This window comes from Oryctolagus cuniculus, chromosome 1 (genome assembly GCF_964237555.1).
Source record: "Oryctolagus cuniculus chromosome 1, mOryCun1.1, whole genome shotgun sequence".
Lineage (NCBI taxonomy): Eukaryota > Metazoa > Chordata > Mammalia > Lagomorpha > Leporidae > Oryctolagus > Oryctolagus cuniculus.
The window spans coordinates 189,683,828-189,701,525 of NC_091432.1; the positions used below are offsets into that span (position 1 = coordinate 189,683,828).

Here is a 17,698-nt window from a genome sequence, read left to right on the forward strand (position 1 = left end):
ACGACTCTGAGCAAATATACTTTCTGTGTCTTGTTTATTAATGGACAGAAAAGCTAGCCTGAAAATGAAATTGATTTTATTCACTTAGGATTTTATACTCCATTGCACAACCACAACCCAGCAAATTCTTCATTAAGAGAGATAATTGCTTTAATGATGATTAAATATAATTTGAAATTCACATTTATCTTTATCTACCTAATACAGGTCAGAATTAAAAAAAAATGGTTGGGGAAGGTGAAATAAATGAGTTTCCTCAAAATAATCCCCACCTGAAAGCAAAGTGGGTCCTGATCTGACAGCCAATCTAGCCTTTGTTCCTCTTACCCCTCTTCTTCTTATTCTATCCATTAGTGTCTCTCACATCAGGCCCAGAGCAGACATTCTGCTTTCTAATAGTCCTACTTTTGGGATGTTTGGCAGAGGTTAAAGGATGGCAGCAGTTAGTATCATGGATGTTAAATTAACTACAATAGCTGTATTTCTGATGGGCATATAAGGAAAAAAAAAAGGATCAAAGTAGTGGCAAGTTGATTTTAGAAACATCTTCTAAAGGCAAAATGTTTTTACTTCACCCATCAAGAATAGGAAGCTGGGGCAGCATTATGGCATAGCAAGTAAAGTCACTGCCTGCCATGCAGGCATCCTGTATGGACAACAATTTGTGTCCTGGGTGCCCCACTTCTGATCCAGCTCCCTGCTAATGGTCTTGGAAAAGCAGCAGAAGATGGCCCAAGTATTTGGGCCCTGCCACACACATGGGAGACCTGGATGAAAATCCTGGCTCTTGGCTCTTGTCTTCAGCCTGGCCCGTGGCTGGCTGTTGCTGCCATCTGTGGAGTGAACCAGTGGGTAGAAGATCTCCATTTTTGTTCCTCTCTTTCTATGACTGATTTTAAAAATAAATAAATAAATCTTTTTTAAAAATTAGGAAGCTAAGCATGATATTAAACTGGTTGGTGTTTCTTATATTTCATGTGGTATCAGAATTGTTCATCTTTAATGGCATTTACACATTGTTACAGTTCCCAGGAGACAGAAAAATGTAAGTATGTATGATGGTTTCTCCTCTTATCAAATTTTTGTAACTTGTTTGAGATTGGGGCTCCAAATTTGTATGATAAATCTTGGAGTACCCCATTAAATTCACAGATGTAGAGCACCTGGCATTGAATGTGTGTACTCAAAAGTACATTTCCTTGCTGTATCACCCATTTCCTTCTAAAAGCTCCAAATGCTATACCAATGACCCAATTCCCCCTGGGTGACAGCAACATTCAATCCTAAAGAAGTTACCAGTGAGTTCTGTACCAGGGTCTTTTTGTTAATAACATAAGAGGTTGCTCAAGCTAATGGAGTGGCACAGGGAAGCATGGTCTCATCAAAACCTCTTGCAAAAAGAGATAAGCCCAGCCTCAAATGTTTGCACATTTGTTGTCCATAGAGGATAACTGATTTGGTGAGGATATCTGACTGACTCTCAGATGCAAGATCTCAAATAGCTCTCATTATTTGAATACCAATGGGACATGGTACATTACATATATTGGCACATTGCATATGTTATCTCATTGAATTACTGCTACTGTATTCTTTATCATCCAAACCCAAACATTTTCAGAGTGAAAAGGGTTGTTATAAATAATTTAATTAAAACAATAGGCAGAACTCTGGATGGTTCTACACAAACTGAATGTATGGTCTCCCTATGTTTAATCACTCCATGAGATATGAACACTCTCTGTATCTAATAACTAGTTACTCTTCTGTAACTAATAATAGTTACAGAAGGAAACTATTATTTAGTGAGGCTGAAGATAATGAATCCAAGGACATACAAACAAATGGCAGAACCATGGTTGAAACCTCTGTCAGATGTCAGAAGTTCATTCCTAATATACTCCCTCAATGAAACCCTTTATTCGAGATATCAACTGTCAAATGACAGCGTTAATTTTGCTTTGAAAGCATCTGTTCTTTGAGTGAACAGCACATTTCAAGCTATGGGTTATGACTTCCCAATGCTATCAAGTAAGGGGGGTGGTGAATGGGTGACATCAAAGCAAAATGATGCAAGGAAGCAGCTATATCCTAATGAATATCTGGCTCTTTCAGAGTGCCAGTGCAGCTTGAATACCAAAGCTGTGAGCTAATGCTTATTTAAATATAGAGATTGAGAGTCAATAGTACCAGACATCACTAAACCTATTTCCCCAGGTGCCGTTCTACATTCTCTTGTACCCTACAGACTCTTAGGTTAATTCACTGTTGATTTTAGTGACCTGCAATCACAAATAAATGTGATTTACTTCAATAACATGCCAGGAGCTCCTCTTTCTGCCCAGAAATTAATAGGAATAAAAATGTTGAGAGATGATTAACTTTCAGTTCTCTCCATGGTGTTTCTGTAGATAAGATACATCAGCGCCACACACTCTCATCCTTTGGCCTACCTGCAAATCATTGTACTTTCCAAAGGAGTCCTAATTCAACCTCAATATTGGCACATTGACAGACACAACAGAATTTCTAGTCTGTCAGAGAACAACAGCTCAAATCAGCCATAAATCCCAAGAATCTTAAATCACAATCCCTAATGAAAGACTATGTTCAGAAATCAAGTAAGCTCTTGATCATAGGAATGGGTGACCAAGTATTTCAATGATCTGTCAAAGAGCCCAGGGACTGACATTGTAGTGTAGTGGGTAAAGCCACCACCTGTGACACCAGCATCTCATATAGGCACCCGTTTGTGTCCCAGTTGTTCTGCTTCTGATCCAGCTCCCTGCAAATGAGCCTGGGAAATCAGTGGTAGACAGTTCAAGTGCTTGGGCATATTGAAGACCTGGAAGAAATTCTTGGTTCCTGGCTTCCGCCTGCCCCAGACCCATTGAGGCCATCTAGGGAGTGAACCAGCAGATGAAAGATCTCTCTATTTGTCTGTCCCTCTCTCTCTGTAACTCTGACTTTCAAATAAATAAATATATCTTTTAAAAAAGTACCCAGCTTGTATGAAAACCCAAGTCAAGATTCAACCCTGTTTCTCTGAGGTTGTATGATCATAACATATCCTTTACACACTTTGAGCTTCAGGTTTCTCAACTAATAAAAACAGTGATTCTCAAATATTAAACCTAAAGATTATATGTAATCTACTGTACATTAAACCATATTCTTAAATCTTACCCATGGAGATTATGATGTATTAGGTTCAATGTAAAACCAGAAAATGGATATTTCTAATAAGTTTCCAAGTGATGATGAAGCTGTCCACAGAACACACTATAAGTAGTACTAAATTGTGTTTATAATGCCAACCTCATAGTTTCTGTAAAGATCTGAAGATATGTGAAGTTCCTTAGCTGACCTGCTGACTCATAAAGTCTCTTAGTCAACATTAAATAGAAGATCAACAAAAGTCCAGAAGTATTAGTAGGAATAAAACCTGGGGACATTTAATCATTTCTAATATGCTGCTAGGAGTATGATTTAATTATATCTGAATCCCTCTTGTTATAATACAGTCAATATGGCAATAAAAATAGGGCCCTCATCTCAAACTGTGAATTTACCAAAAGGCCTCTCAGGTCTCTGTTTCTTTTATCCTAAAAATATAAGTTTTGACTCACAAAGTCCATTTGTCCCCTTTAGGCTCAGATACATCTCCATGGCATCCAAACCCCATTTAAAATCATCTTGATTGCTACTTTAACAATAAAAACTCAAATCTCCCTTTAGAACAGTACTCAGAAAATAGATAAAGTGATATTTACTTTGCTGAAAACAGAAATCTCCCACTATGACGATTGTCAATCCTAGGATCAGCTGGAGTCCTTCAGTTTGTCCTTGTCTAATGCAGCTCAGTGATCAGGGAACACACCTCCCCCCTCTCCCTCCCTGCCTCTCCTCTTCATTCCAGCTTTCTCTCTTTGCAACATTATTTAATCTCCCAGTTGCAGCTTCTTGGGATTAGCTACAGCATCTATTAATAGTTTTACTTCTGTTTACAGTTCCAAGGGGAGAAAAATGGCTCATTCGTTTTCTCCAATCTTGAAGATATGTCTTACTGCAGCAGGAGGAAGATGCACAAGCCCCTTGAATAACCTGTTTCCACAATCATTCCACTGTAAAGATGCTAATGTGCTTCTATGCCGAATGGATCCATTTAATAGGCAGAACAAGTTGGATATAAACTCTTTAATTGCTTTCAGCACACCGATTATCTTCCTGTGTCACCTATTGTATAATGCAAAAATGTTAACAAAAGCACTTACTGAAGACATTATTGGGAATTAAAAAACAAAGAACCATCAGTTGTCACTAAATATGCCTTTCATGTTCCCAAATGAAATGCATTTACGCACTCAAGAAATAGAATAGAAATGTGCAGGCCTGCCATTGTCAGATGCAAACATCTTCATTAGATTTTGATCCAGCTGCTGTGAGATCTATAAAAAGAGCTATCAAAGCCGGCAACTCATTATTGGTTATTTCAGGAAAACTTCAAAAAACCTTCCCTAAACCTGCACTAATCTTTCCTGACAATCTCCCTGGCTGGGCAGTTTGGGAAGAAGAGCACTGAGAACCTCTGCCAAGCCAGCTCTCAGAACAGTACCTCAAGGAGGCAGCCCGACTGTGGCTGTTAGGGAGTGGCCACAATTGTAGAACTGACCTGTATTCCTGGACACTGGAGCTGTAAATTTCCTTCATCCCCCAAATCACTTGTTCTGGCCTAACTGCTTTTCCTTAAAAGCATTTAAATGAAAGTATCCAAACCTGAGTCTTTATAGACCAAAACGGAAAGATTAATATGTGCAATGTCTCATAACATCCTTTCTCTGTTGCAATAAATCTTCTTATGCATATTGGCAGTCAGCTCATTTCTAGCACACTATTTTCTGCAGACAGCAGCTGTTTTACAAGAGAAGAAAAGATTAGTCAAGAGAAGAAGCAAGGGAGGAAAAGGGGAGAGGGAGTGGGAAAGGGGAGGGTTGTGGGTGGGAGGGAGGGTATGGGGGGGAAGCCATTGTAATCCATAAGTCGTACTTTGGAAAATTATATGCATTAAATAAAAGTTTAAAAAAAAAATAAGCTTAAAAAAAAAAAAAGAAAAAAAAAATTTAAAATAAGTATAATCAGTGGTAAATATTATGGTAGAATAGTTGTTGTTGCGGGGTACATAGATACAATCAACTCAATTTCATTAAGAATTTCATTAAGAACATTGTTGTTCAATGTGAATTAATGCTATAACTTGTACTCAAACAGTACTTTACACTTTATGTTCTGTGTGGGTGAAAACTGTTGAAATCTTTACTTAATATATACTAAACCTATCTTCTGTATATAAAGATAATTGAAAATGAATCTTGATGTGAATGGAATGGGAGAGGGAGCGGGAGATGGGAGGGTTGTGTGTGCGAGGGAAGTTATGGGGGGGGGGGAGCCATTGTAATCCAACAGCTGTACTTTGGAAATTTATATTTTTAAAATAAAAGTTAAAAAAAAACTGTAAAAAAAAAAAAAAAAAAGAAGAAAGAAAATAGAGGCAAGAGGGAAGTGGAAAGGATAGCACGTAGAGGAGGTTATAGGAAGCAAACCATAAATGCCAAAATTACCCAAAATTCTTTTAATTGTGTTGAAAGAGAAGAGGTCTGACAAACACCTGCATCCCATTCATATTAATCACATTCTCTAGCATCTTGACTTGGAGACCTCTTTAGTCAGCCCCAGGTCTCCAGAGTCCTCTGATGGATGCTGGACAAACAACTCAGAAAACAGCTGTCAGAGATGTCACTGTCATTTATGAAGGACTCTTTCTCCACTTGGTCTCTATGTTTCTCTAGCTATGAAAAAGAGAAACACAAATTATTCAAAACTATTATTCAAACACTATTATTCAACTTCAGTTAACAAAGAGGGAAGAATACATGGACTACTAACTAAATCTGCTATAAAGATTTTTGGGTTTGTCTTTAATTTACCCACTATATTATCTGTATTATAGTCAAGACTAAATTGAAATGCTTAAAATATTGATATAATATCATATCTTTTATTTGAATAAGCTACAAGAGCTCATTTGGGGATCATTTTATTATATTAATATTGTTATTAAAACTATTTCCCAAGTCATAATGATCTTGATACCCACAATATATTTTCCTTGCATAGTTAATCCCAAACCCCTTCAAAACATCAACTCTTTTGCAGTGTTCTGGCTGTTATCTTCCTTCCTTTTACCTGCCTTGGTCAATGAAATCAGATGGATAAAAGAAGCTAAAACTGAAGCCCACAACCACTCAATCCAGGGTAAGATTTGGATTTGAGAACCAGAGCCAGAGTAAATCCGATCATCAGGATCCTCTGTGTGATGCCATTCAGTGACTTCCTCTTGCCCTTCAGATAAGATCCTATTCTGCTATGTGGCTACAGGAAAGTAATTAAACCTCTGTATGGCTCAATTTCCTCATCTATAAAATGTTGATAAATTCAAGGAAAATATGTGCAAAGCACTCTCTACAAAGTTAATAAACACTTGATGCTATTATTATTGGTATTATTTCACCAACCATATTCCTCCTCACTTACCCCTTTACCCTAGCTGGCAGCCACACTCAGCAATGAGTTCCAGAACTCTCCTATGACTTTTTTAACTCTAGAATTGGTCTATTATTTTCTTTCTGCTTGCATTATTCTCCTCTTCTTCCTCATCCTGGCAGTTAGTAAATTCACCACTCCTAATTTAGGATATATTTATTTCCCTCAATATACAAATACATAGCATCTATTGTTATAATATTTTGTTTAACTGAGATATCCTTAAATAACCTAAGATTAGATTGTTCATGTTCATCACTATATTTCTTCGGAAGCAATCATGATACAAACAGAACGGGCAAGGTTAAAGTACAACTGAAAAAGAAATATTAACAAATTGCAATGACAAAGATTAGCCATTGCCCACCCAACACATATTTTCACCCCGAGGTAGAACTCATAATTTAATGCTGAGTCCCAGGTTTATGCCCACTGCCTACCATCCCAACAGCCAACAATCCAGAACATTGCTGACTGGGACTCACTGCCTCTCTTAAATCTTCCACTCAGAAGTGACACATTTAATGTCTCCTCACATTTTATTGGCTAAAGCAAGTCACCTGGCAAGGGTTGATTATCAATCAAGTGGGAATTTCTTACGCAGAAATGGGACCACAAGGAAGGAAATGAAAATATGTCATGGACTATAATACATACTAAAACAGACCTCAATAAATGTTAATTTTATAAAATTCTTCCTTTACTATAAATTGACAAACATAAACCATAAACCACACATTGATTGAAATCTTCCTATAAACCTCTGTTACACAAAGGTATATTCATTGTGCAACATTTTTTCCTTTATAATCATGTTCCTCCTTCTGGTCACAGGACCAAGTTTTCCGCCAGACACCATTTGCATATGCACATATGGTAATAGTTTACAAACCATAACAGTATACCACTTTAAAGTAAAGGACAATTAGATTATGAAGCAGCAAAAAAAACAAAAAAAAACAAAAAAAACAAAACAAAACAAAAAAAAAAACAAAAAAAAAAAAACAAGATTTGATTGTTACTCTAAGCAATATGTTAATATGAACAAGTGGGTTTATATTAAGGCTCATAGAAATATATAACAACAAAAGAAACTTTAAATCAGTTTATCTGAATTTTCAGTTAAGATTCAGAAGAGCTAAATGAGATACCAAGTTCAAACACAACTTCAATATGAATCACTGGCTGTAAAACAAGTGTTTCTTCAGTCACACAATGCCGCCTTCCCATTAAGAGTATCAGCAAATATGAGTGGTGGGAAGAAATTATCACTTAACAGACGACAAAAGCAAGGCTCATGGAGGTAAAGTAAGTTTCTGAAAGCAATCCACATTATTAGCCCTGCTTTGCTTGGTCACCCAAATTCTTTTTTTTTTTTTTTTTTGTCCATAATTGTGATTTTATTGGTGTTGAGAATCAGCACACACATTTTAATTTGTACACAATTCTTAACATACGTACCAAAAAACTAAAAAGCCATGAATTGTCATTCTTTTTTTTAAAAGTTATTCCAGTGACTTTCCAGCTTCAAATTTGGAGGCAACTCTTCCTTAAGAGGCTATCAAGTACAAGTATCTTCAAATGTTGCTGTTACATAAATCCCACCCATTCACAATATAATAGCATATATATGACACTCAAATTTTCAATCTTTCATGGCACATTAACAAAATCATTAGGAAAACTGGACTACCACAACTGAAGATATTACAGAGTGCACATGGTTCTGACAGAACAAGGAGTGGTTTTCTGTAGGAAACAATTCTACAAAACATGGGAGAAGTAACTGAAAATATTCGAGACAGATTAAATGCACAATTGAGACTCCAAATTGTCATTTAGTATGCGTTGTACTGTAGGATATAAAAACCACCCCCACCTATGGAATGTTAAGCTGACACCCAAGACAGTCAAAGCCTCCCAGAATTCAATATGCCACTATTTTCTGGTTGTACCAAAAAATAAACAACCAGCAAATGATTTACCTCTTAAAAAATCATTTACACTTAAAAAATGGGATGAGGTGGGCTTCCCTCCTCTTAAAAATGTTTCTAGAGCTACTAAAAAACTTGCATTTACAAAATAGTTGATAAAAATAAAGAAAACTAAGTTGGTTCAGCACCAAGGACAGTACCAGCCTGTTCTAAGGGCTTGAATATTTGTTGAATTGAATTAAGTTGAATTAGAAGGAATCAACTAAATTGACACAAAATGTAGAGATATACTTCTTCCCACTCCATAGCTCTAGCTCCCATTTCCCCTGGAGTTTTAGACATGACAAACCAGCAAGTTACACACAAATAACTATGACTTAACATCTAAATATCCACATTCCCTTCTCCTTCCATATTTATAACTGCCTTCCTCTTTTGGGCAGAAACAAATTAATAACTAGAAACCTTGTCATCTCATGACATTTACAAAACAGCATAGGATCTGGGAAGAAAAATATCCAATGATACAACCCCGAAAAGATCATTAGACAGAGAACTTTATTCCCTCTGAGCTAAGCAGGTCAGCTGAAAAGTGACACAACCCAGATGCTCCTAAGCCACAGAAACAAATGCCATTAAGTTGCTGTCTTCTGGCAACTAACTGATATGTAGAAGGAATAAGAATTAAATTTGGAGACAGAATACAGATCTGGCTAGGCTCCAGAGCTGAGGTATATTAAATAAGAAAGAAACAATAGTGCTGTCAAGTCTAATTGTTTAAAACATAAAACTCTTTCCATATGTCTTGAGATGAATAGAGTTGCACAATATTAGGATGCACTGTGAAGTCATGCAAACACAGAGCAGCATATGCCACTTGGATTGAAAATCTAATCTACAGGGAATTTGATTCTGCTTCCTTTTCCTTCTTCTCATGCCCCAATCAAGCACTTATACATTTGAAAATAGCCTTGGGAAAAGCATACTATGAAAACTCTTTAGTATATTGTGGATTTGACTATATTATAGGGAAAGCATGGACTTTTGGTCAGGCAAAATTTGCATCGAACATAAACCATACATCTTTGTTGTTTGATCTAAGCCTCAGTTCTCCCAGAAGTAAATAAAGATGGGATTTTTATGATTACAATATGCTGATTATTAGATGTAAAAGGTGTTATTAAGTGGCTGGTACTAGTAGCTATTTATTGCAATGTACCTTCTTGCATTTTCCTTTATATACATGAAAATGCAATCATCCTCACAGCAGTTTGAGCCAAATCTGGTAGTGAAAAGAGCAAAATTTTTTCATTCATTGTCAATAAATGCCTCCACATCATCACTTCAGTTAATTAGCATTGGTTTATTACTCATTATTTACCAACAAAAGATCATGCACTACTTGTATAGAAGCACTATGCACAGGCAAATTTTGTGGTAGGTACTATAAATGTTAAAGTCTTATGGGGGATGGAGCCAAGATGGCAGTATAGTAACAAGACGTTCTGAGTCACGGGGAGATAACAGATAGTTAATAAGAAAAGGGGATACAGGCTGGCAACAAAGCCACGAGAATTTCGAGCCGGAGAAGACTGGGAGTCCAGCAGGGACTGAGCAGGACCACACAGAGAAAGCAAAGAGTGACAGAGACATGGAAGACTTGCGGTGGAGAAGTTGAATGGGGCAAATGATGCCACACCCTCCCCTCTCCCCAGGTGGACCAGGTGAGATGCAAAGTCTCGAATCCACGGAGCTGCAATTAGCAATGGCTGGGAGAGAAGGTGAAGTGTGTTTGAAATTCCAAGAAAAAAGAATAGGGGAATAGAAGGAAAATTTGGTGCACACTTCTGCCCATCCATATCTCCCCCTCCCCACAACCAGAACTGTAGGTGGCTGGGAAAAGCCATATTGTCTGTTTACATCTCCGAATGTAAACAGAGTGCTACTGCATTTGCTTCCTGAGCACATTCCCATCAATTATGGGGGCTACTTCCCCACAACCTCCCACCTCGAACAAAGATTGTAACATTTCAAAGTAATTTCCCCCCACTACCACAAAAGTTCTAAACATTTTAATCTCTACTTGTTTTACACACTAGAGCCCAGCCCAAATAGGTGGGGCTTAGCACACCACAGCTCTCCTATCTGGCCCCATCACCACCCAGAAGTGAGCAGGACTTCCAGAGGCGGGGCTACGTGTTTCCACTGGCAAAGCACAGACACATAGCAACTCATAGCAGAGGGAAATCTCACCACAAGCAGCAAGACACATATCAAAGATAAAAGGAACCAGAAATGCTGAAAAATGAGGGGGAAATTTTTAATAAGGCTAAGGAAGACTGTACTAGTCTCAGAATGGAACACTACATTACCTCTTCAATAATAGAAGTGGAAGAAGAAGAGATTGAGAATATGCCAGAAATGGAATTCAGAAAATTAATCGTCAGATTACTTAGAACCAATCAGAAACAAATTCATGACCTAAATTAAAAGTGTTCCCAAGAAATTGAGATATTGAACAGAAGTCAGAATGAAATACTAGATATGAAAAATTCAATAGAGTAAATAAAAAATACAGTGGATAGTCTCAATAACAGAATAAATGAAACAGAAGAATGAAAGTCAGAACTAGATGACAAATTTGTGAAATAGCACAGTCAGACCAAGCACAACAAGAAGAAATCAGGAAACTGAAAAACAGTGTTGGAGATCTGCAAGATTCTATCAAATAATCCAACCTACAGATCCTAAGAATTCCAGAAGGCATCAAAACAGAGAAAGGATTAGAAGGCCTTCTTAATGAAATAATGGCATAGAACTTCCCCCTTCTGGAGAAAGAAAGAAACATCCAAGTTCAGGAAGTTCATAAAACTCCGAATAGACATGACCAGAAACAATCCTCACCTCAACACACAGTGGTAAAGCTCTCCTCAGTAACACATAAAGAAAAGATCCTGAAAAGTACATGAGAAAAATGACAAATCACATTCAGAGTAAACCCAATTAAGCTCACCCCAGACTTCTCATCACAAACCCTACAGGCAAGGAGAAAATGGTAAGACACATTCCAAGTCCTAAGAGAAAAAAAAACTGTCAACCCAGATTACTGCACCCTGCAAAACTCTCATTTATGAATGAAAGAGAAATAAGGATCTTCCACAGCAAAGAGAAATTGAAAGAATTTGTAAGTACTCGCCCAGCCTTAGGAAAAATGCTCAAACACGTGCTACACACAGAAACACAGAAACAGGAACATCCCTGGGAAAGTAGATAATTACCCAGCAAAAGAACAAATGAAATCCAAAGTACATAAACAGAACTATGTATAGAAACATGGCAAGGCAAAGTCAGCCCTTAACAATAGTAACACTGAATGTAAATGATCTCAACTCCCCAGTTAAAAGACACAGATTGAAATGTTTTAAACTGCAGAAATTGTGGTTTTGGTTCAGAAACAAGTTGTATATTTTTCACCCCCCAATTATGGGGAAAAAAAATCAGTGCTGTGTCTTTGTGGGTTGCTCTGCTATGGAGATCAGCAGTTACTGTGACTGAGTCGGCCCATTCTGTTTAGAAATATATTTTAAACGTTTGGTAATTGAAAAAAAAAAAAAGACACAGATTGGTTGAATGGATTAAAAAAGAAAACCCACCTATTTGCTGCCTACAAGAAACACATCTTACCAACAAAGATGCTCACAGACTGAAAGTGAAAGGATGGAAAAAGATAATCAATGCTAACAGAAACCAAAAAAGAGCTGGTGTGGCCATCCTAATAGCAGTCAAAATAGACTTTACCACAAAACCATCAAGAGAGACAAAGAAGGACACTATATAATTATCAACGGATCAATTCAACAGGAAGATGTCACCATTATAAATGTATATGCATCCAAAAACAGGGCACCTGGCTATTTAAAATACATGTTAAAGGATTTAAAGGGAGATATAGATCCAAATACAACAGTGAGGGGGGACTTCAATACCCCCTTTTAGCAATGGATGGATCAACAAAACAGAAAATCAGTAAGGAAACAAGAGAGTTAATCGACAAAACAAACCAAATAGACCTAGCAGATAACTACAGAACCTTCCACCCTACAGACACTAACCCACTGTTGGTGGGAATGCAAACTGGTTGAGCCACTATGAAAGTCAGTCTGGAGAGTCCTCAGAAACCTGAATATAACCCTACCATACAACTCAGCCATACCACTCCTTGGAATTTACCCAAAGGAAATTAAATTGGCAAACAAAAAAGCTGTCTGCACATTAATGTTTATTGCAGCTCAATTCAAAATAGCTATGACCTGGAATCAACCTAAATGTCCATCAACAGTAGACTGGATAAAGAAATTATGGGACATGTACTCTATCGAATACTATACAGCAGTCAAAAACAATAAAACCCAGTCATTAGCAAAAAAATGGAGGAATCTGGAAAACATCATGCTGAGTGAATTAAGCCAGTCCCAGAGGGACAAATATCATATGTTCTCCCTGATCGGTGACAACTAACTGAGCACCAAAGGGGAAACTTGTTGAAGTGAAATGGACACTATGAGAAACAGTGACTTGATCAGCTCTTGTCCTGACTGTTGATGTACAATGTAATACTTTATCCCTTTTAGTATTTTTTTTGTTCTAGTACTATTGGTTGAACTCTGTAATTAACACACAATTATTCTTAGGTATTTAAATTTTAACTGAAAAGTGATCTCTGTTAAATATAAGAGTGGGAATAAGAGAGGGAGGGGATGTACAATTTGGGACATGCTCAAGCTGACTTGCCCCAAATGGTTGAGTTAGAAACGTGCCAGGGGATTCCAATACAATCCCATCAAGGTGGCATGTACCAATGCCATCTCACTAGTCCAAGTGATCAACTTCAGTTCACAATTGATCACACTGATAGGTCTAAGAGTCAAAGGGATCACACAAACAAGACTAGTGTCTACTAATACTAACTGATAGAATCAAAAAGGGAGAGAATTATCCAACATGGGAAGCGGGATACACAGCAGACTCATAGAATGGCAAATGTCCTAAACAGCACTCTGGCCTCAGAATCAGCCCTTAAGGCATTCGGATCTGTCTGAAGAGCCCATGAGAGTATTATAGGCATGGAAAGCCAAGACACTCTGGGAAAAAAAAAAGAAGACCTAAATGAAAGATCTCTGCTAGTGAGATCCCAGTGGAAAGAATGGGCCATAAAAGAAGGAGGTACCTTTCTCTGAAGGGAGGAGAGAACTTCCACTTTGACTATGACCTTGTCTAAATAAAATCAGAGTCAGCAAACTCAAAAGGCTTCCATAGGGCCGGCGCCGCGGCTCACTAGGCTAATCCTCCGCCTAGCGGCGCCGGCACACCGGGTTCTAGTCCCAGTCGGGGTGCCGGATTCTGTCCTGGTCGCCCCTCTTCCAGGCCAGCCCTCTGCTGTGGCCAGGGAGTGCAGTGGAGGATGGCCCAGGTGCTTGGGCCCTGCACCCCAGGGGAGACCAGGAAAAGCACTGGCTCCTGGCTCCTGCCATCAGATCAGCACGGTGCGCCAGCCGCAGCGCGCTGGCCGCGGCGGCCATTGGAGGGTGAACCAACGGCAAAGGAAGACCTCTCTCTCTCTCTCTCTCTCACTGTCCACTCTGCCTGTCAAAAAAAAAAAAAAAAAAAAAGGCTTCCATAGCCTTGGCAACTCATGACAAGAGCTTAGGGAGATTACTGAGGCTATAAACAAGAGTGTCAAATTGTTAAGTCAACAACAGGAGTCACTGTGTACTTACTTCTCATGTGGGATCTGTCCTTAATGTGTTGTCCAATGTGAAGTAATGCTATAACTAGTACTGAAACAGTATTTTACACTTTGTGTTTCTGTGTGGGTGCAAACTGATGAAATCTTTACTTAATATATACTAAATCAATCTTCTGTATACAAAGATAATTGAAAATAAATCTTGATTGAATGGAATGGGAGAGGGAGCGGGAGATGGGAGGGTTGTGGGTGGGAAGGAAATTATGGGGGGGGAAAGCCATTGTAATCCATAAACTTTCATTTGGAAATTTATATTTACTAAATAAAAGTTAAAAAAATAAGAATGGCTTTCATACAGAAGTCAACAAAGAGCAGAAGCTGGCAAGGATGTGGGGGGAAAGGTACCCTAATCCACTGTTAGTGGAAGTGCAAACTAGTAAAATCACTATGGAAGACAGTTTGGGGATACCTCAGAAATGTGAACCTAGTCCTACCATATGATCCAGCCATCTCACTCCTTGGAATTTACCCAAAGGAAATGAAATCAACAAATAAAAGTGTCATCTGCATCTCCATGTTTATTGTAGCTCAATTCACAATAGCTAAGACATGGAATCCATCTAAATGCCCATAAATGGAAGACTGGATGAAAAAATTATGGGATATGTACCCTATGGAATACTACAGAGGGGTTAAGAAAAAACAAATTCCAGTCATTTGCAACTAAATGATGAATATGAAAAACATCATACTTAGTGAAATAAGCCAGTCCCAAAGGGACAAATGCCATATGTTCTCCCTGATCTGTGATAACTGACAGAGCACCTAAAAGGTAACCTGTAGAAGTGAAATGGACACTATGAGAAGCAATTACTTGAACAGCCCTTGTCTGGATTGTCAAGGAACAGTTTATTATTTCATTTTTTATTCTTTTTTTTTCTCTACTTAATACCATTGGTTGAACTATTTATTTAACATAGAATTAATCATAGGTGTGTTAAGTCAATTGAAAATAGGTCCCAGTTAAAAAATAAGAGTGAGAATGAGAGAGGGAGATCAGCACACATTCCCACAGACTTACCCCTAAAGGTGAAACTAAAAACTTGCCATGGGACTCCAAATCCCATTAAGCTGGGTGGCACCAATCCCATATTATGTGATAAGGTGATCATATTAAGTGTAGAATTGATCATATAGATAGGACTAAAAGTCAAATAAATTACATAAATAAGACCAAGTGTCTGGTAATAACAATAGATAGAATTACAAAGGAGAGAAAGTTCCAACATGGGAAGCAGTCCACACAGCAGACATAGAAGGACAAACACCTTAACCAACACTCCGATCTCAGAATCAGCCCCTAAGGCATTTGAATCTGGCTGAAAATCCCATGAGAGCATTTCAGGCATGAAAAGCCAAAACAGTTTTTCATGACAAAAACTGTTCTGCATGAAAGATCTCTGTGAGTGGGAACCCAGCAGAAAGAAGGGGCCATCAAAGAAGGATGTACTTTTCTCTGAAGGGAGGAGAGAACTTACACTTTGCATATGGCCCTGTCTAAATACCTACAGAGTTTGTGGACTCAAAAGGCTTCCATAGCCTTGGCAGCTCATGTCAAGAGCCTCCGGTAGTCACTGATGTAAAAAATAAGAGTGTGAATTGTTAAATCAACAACAGGAGTCATTGTGTGCTTACTCCCCATGTCGAACCTCTGTCCTTAATGAAGTGTACCATTAGTATTAATGGTAAAATTCGTCTTTAAACTGTACTTTATACTTTGTGTGTCTGTGTGGGTACAAACAGTTGAAATCTCTACTTAGTATAGAGTTGGTCTTCTGTATATAAAATCAATTAAAAACAAATCTTAATGAAAAATGGAATGGGAGAGGGAGAAGGAAGTGGATGGGAATAGAGGTGGGAGGGTGGGAATGGGGGGATGAAACACTATATTCCTAAAAGCTGTACCTATGAAATTTGTATTCATTAAATAAAAACCTTCTAAAAAATAAGATAATGTGAATCAAGGATGGAAACAGAAAAAAAAAAGAAGTCTTATTATAAAAAGTGTATCAAATTAGGGCATTCACTGAAACCCCTCCTCATTAGGTATGATTGTGAATAGTCAAGGCTATTTTGCTCTTTAGATATTTTTTTCTTTATGGGATTCATGTGTTCAGTATGAAAAGATAATTAAAATAAACAAATCACTTAGATTCACCTCAAGATAAAGTTAGTGGTTTTTGCTTCATAGTTTGTGTGTTGGGGGATGGTGGCTATGTTTGTGGTATATCTTGTGACACTGGCATCCTATATCAGAGTGCCTTTTTGAGCCCTGGCTGTTCCACTTCAATCCAGCTTGCTGCTAATTGGTCTAGAAGGTAGCCAAAGATAACTCAAGTGCTTGGGCCCCCACCACCTGTATAGTAGACGTGAATGGAGTTCTTGGCTCCTGGCTTCAGCTTTCCCAGCCCTGGCTGTTGTAGTTGTTTGGGGAGTAAACAAGCAGACGGAAGATCACTCTCTCTCCGCTCTCCTTCTCCTTTCCTCCCTTTTATCTTCGCCCCCACCCCCAATTCTGTCTCTGTCTCCATCTATCTGTAGTTCTGTTTTTCAAATAAATATATAAATTTTAAAAGTAAAAATAAAAACAAACACTTACTATAGTTCTGGAGGCTCATATATGGGGTGCTAGCATGGCAGATTCTGGTGAGAGCCTATTTGTGTCTTGTAGAGAGACATCCTCTCATGTCCTCATAGGCCAGGGAGAGAGAGAGGAAGTAAATCCTCTTGTACCTCTGCATATAAGCGCAATAATTCCATCAAAGGTGGTCTATCCTCATTATCGGTTTACTTCCCAAATTCCATTATATTAGTGATCATGGTTTCAACAATACAAATGGGAGCAAAAAGGACAAGGAGCAAACTTTCATTTAGTCTATAGCATACAGCAAGGAAGTGTGTGTGTGTGTGTGTGTGTGTGAATGTGTACTAGCTCAGGCATGCATGTACATATAACTATAAATTTTCTATTTGTAACCATCAGTATTTATATTAAACTATGAGTTCATACAGATGTCTGTAATTCTAATCTATTAGTATATAGAGCATTCTAGCTTACTACCTATTTATCTGCAACCTCCCACTTCAAAAATTAGAAATTTGGTTCATATCTACCACTTATCATTCATTTATTGAAGTGTCCAATTCTAGTTTAAGTGTATTACAATTTTAAAATTCATTAAGTGTACCTCTATGGGAAATAACTACCAATTAGAGTATGGTGCTTATTTACTGCTGTTTTTATATTTACAGATTCTACTTATTTCCAAAGTTCCTTAGGTCATCACCTACCCATTCCTCCATTAGAGATATTGTTTCATACATTTCAGTACAGATAGAATATTTTGTTATATTCTGC

At 37.9% G+C, this 17,698-nt stretch overlaps 1 long non-coding RNA gene across 5 annotated transcripts in view; it reads right to left on the minus strand.

The window, feature by feature from the left end:
• Positions 1-3,554: 3,554 nt before the first annotated feature.
• LOC103346061 (uncharacterized) overlaps positions 3,555-17,698 on the minus strand; it is a 288,952-nt gene continuing 274,808 nt past the window's right edge. For all 5 annotated transcript variants that reach the window (XR_011380324.1, XR_011380327.1, XR_011380326.1 and 2 more), the window contains 2 exons: positions 5,619-5,846; positions 3,555-4,911 (listed from right to left, as the gene is read on the minus strand). This is a non-coding gene — a long non-coding RNA (uncharacterized lncRNA). The remainder of the gene's footprint in view (positions 4,912-5,618; positions 5,847-17,698) is intronic.